We start from the raw sequence: 5,065 nt of genomic DNA, 5'->3' as shown, positions 1-5,065 counted from the left end.
TAATGAGTTAAAATTGTTAATTGCCTCTTTTAAATTACAGTTCTTGCTTGTTGTCTGTCTTGTGTGGCTCTGGTTTCATCTCCGATCGCTAACTAATGTGTTTCCTTCCCCAGTTAAGTGTAAAATCCTTAATTTACCCTCAAACCCAGTTTATAGTGTTCCCTTATCCCAGTTACTTCCTACTTCTGCCCTTTCGCCTACCTCATTTCCGGCCCTGCTGCTGCCTGTCCATCAAGATAGCAACGCCTGGTATGCAAATTTGTCACAACTCCCAAGCACCATTGCTGCTAAAAGTTCCTGCATGGAGCAAAATCCCCCCAAGAACAGTGAGCTCAAACCAAAATCAAACCTCTAGACTATACTGATCAACGAGCCATGTCATCAGTCATTGTGAACCATCTCTGTCTCCACAGCCATCTGTTCACAGTTACTTTAAAAGCAATTGACGGTCATAACCCCCTAAACCAACGAGCCACTGTGAGAGTTCTGGACATGCCTGCAAGGTTGGAACTTCCATTCCTGCCGTCGGACATTATTGCGTGGGATCCTCCTTTCCGCGTTGGACAAGCAGCAGGCTTCGGGCCTCCCTACGACCCCCATTAATAAAAAAGAGCTGCTATTTAATAAAGGCCTTGGCCTGCGCTTATTCACTTCAGCCTCCACAGCCCCTGATCCCTTCACGGCCTCCCAGTGCTCCGTCCCCTCAGGATCTCCCCCAGCCCGGCCAACCTGCCCGGCAGCAGCGCTGCCGCCCCACAGAAGCTCCAGAGGAGCCCGAGCAAGAGGCACCACGGAGCCCTCAGCAATCCAGCCAGGAGTACTCAGGCAGGAGGACACCGATGGCGGTTCCTGGCTGGGACAGGGGTCTTGGCCATCTCCAGGCACCGGTCTCGCAGGGATCCCCGCAGCTCCGGCCCCTGCCCACCCGGTCTATCAGCAGCACAAAGACTTCAGCACAACCACCAAAGGCCAAGGGGCTTCTGGCCATTTTCCCTCTAGCACTGCACACCTGGGCAGCTTGCTGAGCACAAGCACCCTTCTCCCTCTCTTCTGCCATGCCCTGCAGACTCTGGGCAGCAAATGAAAAATCCTGTGAGTCTATGTATCATACCACATCCTTTATTTCCATACTAAAGCAAAACAAAAAGAAGAAAATAACACTCTTGAAGAAAAAGAAAATCCCTGATGGCTCAGGTGGCCCCAGCAGACAGAGCCTTCCAGATCAGCTCTCTGCAGATCTCCAGCAGCGCAGCCAGCTGAGGTCCAACAAACGACGCCGTACCCTCCATGCCCTGCGGAATTGCTCTTGTACCCTCTGGAAGATGGAATATCGCCCACTCTGTAGTGCTCGAAGGACACACAATGTTTGAAGTGCTAGGTCAGACACAGTGCAGCTTATGTCTTCTGTCAGGTGTTCAATGGCTGGAACACAGAGGAACAGAGCCACAGTCAGAGCCTGGATCTGTGAGGACCCGAGGAGACCCCCGTGCCAGGGTGATCCCAGCCCACTGTAACCATGGCCAGGAGAGAGCAGGGACCACAGGGATCAGCCCAAAGCTGCTGGCCACGAATCCCCCACGTGCCCCTGAAATCTCTGTGTGCTCTGCCCACACTACCCCCTGTCCGCACAGGGAGCAGAGTGCTCCACAGATGGCACAGGGATTGCAGCTCCTCCTGCCAGCCCCGCTGACAGCCCGCTGCACTCACTCACCCTCACTGAGCACCTGGAGTTCCTCCCGGTGCCCCCTCCAGCGCCGGCCGGCCATCCCTGCGAATACAGACCCTGTCACGGCTCTGCCCAGCGGCAAAGCTCCCTGCCAGTGGCGCTGCCAGCCCTGTGGCCACTGGCCCTCGTGGCCAGGCAGGGCTCAGCCCGGGCCCTTGCCGCATGCTGCCGCCCAAGGGCGCGGCTGCAAGAGGGCAGCAGCAGTTCCGAGGGCAGCCGGGGCTCTGCGGCGCCGGGCCCGGATGGCAGAAGCTGCCGGGGCAGCAGGCGGGGCTGGGGCTGAGCTGCGGCGGAGCGGGGAGGGAGCCCGGACTCACCGATGAACCTGACAGCCGCCTCTCGCAGGGGCTCCTGTGGACTCAGCAGGTACCGCAGGGCCTGGCGCAGGTAATTGGCGATTCGTTCCTCATTCTCTGCCAGCTGCGGAGAGCGGCGGGAGCGAAGGGTCGGGGCGGGCTCTGGCCCTTTGGCAGGTGCTGCCCGCGCCCGGCCCCGGCCTCCCCTGCCCGCACAGCCCTGAGCAGCTGGCCGGCTCTGCAGGGGCACAGGGCCAGCTGCTGCCCGGGGAGCTGCGGTGCCGGCCCGCCCCGCAGCCCCGCTGGGCCGGGGCTCCGAGGGCAGCTGGCTCGGAGCCGCAGGAGCCTGGAGAAGAGCCCGTGCAGCCCCTGCCTGCAGCGCTGGGCAGGGCCACAGCTGCCAAGCGCACACAGTGAGCGCCGTGCTCAGGGGGCTTCTCCAGCCTGAGCCTGGCGCTTCCAGGCTGTCCTTACTAGGCACTCGGCCAACTTCCACAGCTGTTCCTTCTTCACCAGATTTTCCAGGTTTTGCCTCTTCAGGAACTTGGTTACACAAAGCAGCGCTGTCCGAGAGGCCTGGAGAGCAGCAGAGATGCAGAGATGTCCCCGCAGTTCAGGGCACAGGAGCCCTGTGCCAAGGCCTGGACGAGGCTGCAGCCCACCTGGCACCAGGGCAGGAGGCAGCCGAGCCCCCCCCAGGGGGACACGGGCAGCCCACGAGTCCTCACCTCTGCCACATGCAGATTCTCATCATGGCAATGGAAGAAGAGTGGTAGCAGGCTGTGCCGCACGTGTGTCTTCAGAGCCTTTTTTTCTTCTTCTACTACAAAATTCATCAACGTTCGAAAGACAAACATGGAGAGCAGCTGCACCTCGCTATCATCCTATATGAAAGGAAGGAAAAAAGACCAGCATCAGCGGCTCCCAGCTCACATTGGCACAAGCCTGAAAATCCACAGAGTGCAAAGAGTCCGGGCCGCACCCAGAGGCTGTTTTCTGGGGCACAGAGCCTTACGTTGTCAAAGAGTGGCAGGATCGCCTCAGCCAGCTGCACGGCAATGGGGCTGGGTATCAGCAAGCCATTATCCAGGAAAAAATAGCTGATGAGAAAGATGCTCATTTTGACCACATCACTATCTTCATCCTGCAGGAGCTCCACGAAGCTTTTGGTCAGGTTCCGCATTCTTTTGGTCTGTGCGGAGCAGAAGTCTGTGAAACCCCACCCTACTGCCTCAGCCCCGGGTGGCCACAGGCCTGTCCTGAAGCACTCGGGCAGCTGAACCCAGAGGAAGGAGAGCTGAGAGCAGCTGCCCCAGCAGCTGAAGCCCAGCCAAGCCCAAGAGTCGGCTTTCACCAGCGCAGCTTCAGGCACTGCCCCCTTCTCACCAGCAAGGGATCATCCCTGAGCAGAAGGAGGGCCCTGAGAACCATGCGACGAATCTCTACACGCTCACTGTTCAGGTGCCTTGACAGGACATCCATGATGGTGTCTCTGCATTCACTCAAGTCCAAGCACTCCAGGAGCTGAAAGACACAGGACAGTGACAGAGGACCCGGTTGGCAGGAGCCCAGAACTGCACAGGGCTGGGCCCAGACAGCAGCACAAGGCACGGGCACCATCCCAAGCAGTTGTGGCTATGAGAGGACAGGCTCACCTCCACAAGGAATGCCAGGGCAGGGAAATCCCAGTATGGCATGTCTTTACTGAGCATCTCAAAGAGGCAGTCTAAGATGCTTATACACAAGTGTATGGATACACTACGCAACTCCCTGGAAGATGGAAAAAGGTACTAAGACCATCAGCCAGGGGAACGAACGTCTCCCAGGACTGACTCCCAGAGTTCTGGTCTTTTCCCACAATTCTGAAAGGGAATCTGGGCCATTTGAGATGTGCCTGCTCCTGGGCACTCCCCTCTAGCAGTCTTTTCCAGTCTGCTTGTCTGTCCGTCAGAGAAAAGGCCCTCTGGCCCATAAGCATGGGTACTGTGTGGGGCACCCCAGGCACAGAGCACCAATGTCAGAGGCCATGGGGAACATGGGGTCTCACTTGGCCAGCAGACCCACGGCATAGTGGTGGGTGTCAGCAGACAGCAGCGTGTCCCAGCCACACTTGCGCTCCATTGATACCACCACATGCTCACACTGCATTCGGCAGAGCAGGGACTTCAGGGTCCGCACCGCAAACCTGTGTGCAGAGCAAAGCTCAGGTCATGCTGGGAGCACTGGCTCCTGCCCTGGGGACATGGCAGGGACAGAAGGACTGGGATGGAAAACCTGTTGGGGCTGGCAGTGAAGCTGTGTTGTTCCTGGCATATCTTCCAGAATTTGTCAACCTCCTCTGGCATTTCCAAAGTGCTGAAGAACACTTGGAAGAGCAGGTGGACAAATAGGCGGGGGGAAAACAATATCACTGTATATGGGACACAGGGCACCTGGAGGATCTTCCACACCACCACAGTTGCCTGCAAAGGACAAACATCCTGAGACAGCGCTCAGTGCCGAGGTGTCCGTGCGGCAGGGCTCGAGCATGGCAGGGAGAGGCCAGGGGAGGCGCAGGGGGAGCACCAGGCCTGGTGCCCCTGAAGCTGCCCCTGGGCCAGGATTCAGCCCAGCACCTGAGGCTGGGAGATGCAGTGGGGAAGAAGGGTGGAGAGCTGCAAGAGAGGTGGCCTTGGGGTGAGCAAAGGCCAGTTCCAGAAACTCACAGCCAGGGCAAAGACTCTCGTTGTGTCCCCATCAGAGGTACGTGTGCTGTGCACTGGCCAGCTCCCCAGCACATTGAGGAGTATCTGCAGCACCTCCTTCACAATCTTGAGTGAGGACATGATTGTTGTCCACATGGTCATAGCAGCTCTGTGGGGTCAGAACTCTGTTTCAGGGTTGTCTCAGTCAATGCACCGTGGCCTGGGCAGTAGTAAGGACCTGAGCTGACTGCCAGCTCTGCCTCTACCCATTGCCCCTCACTGGCAGAACCCAGGCAGCCCTGCCATGTGGGGACAGGCTCCTGAGGGGTAGGGAGGGAGCATGGCAGCAGGGGTGGGTG

At 58.3% G+C, this 5,065-nt stretch overlaps 1 long non-coding RNA gene across 1 annotated transcript; it reads right to left on the bottom strand.

Annotated features, from left to right (window-relative positions):
* Positions 1-4,070: 4,070 nt before the first annotated feature.
* On the bottom strand, positions 4,071-4,762 carry LOC306816618. Its single transcript, XR_013777733.1, has 3 exons — positions 4,728-4,762; positions 4,297-4,484; positions 4,071-4,207 (listed from the first exon to the last, which is right to left on the bottom strand). It is a non-coding gene; the product is annotated as an uncharacterized lncRNA (long non-coding RNA).
* Between the last annotated feature and the right edge of the window lie 303 nt (positions 4,763-5,065).

The sequence above is a fragment of the Erithacus rubecula genome (genome assembly GCF_903797595.1).
Source record: "Erithacus rubecula genome assembly, contig: scaffold_744_arrow_ctg1, whole genome shotgun sequence".
Lineage (NCBI taxonomy): Eukaryota > Metazoa > Chordata > Aves > Passeriformes > Muscicapidae > Erithacus > Erithacus rubecula.
This window is presented reverse-complemented; position numbering and strand designations above follow the sequence as displayed.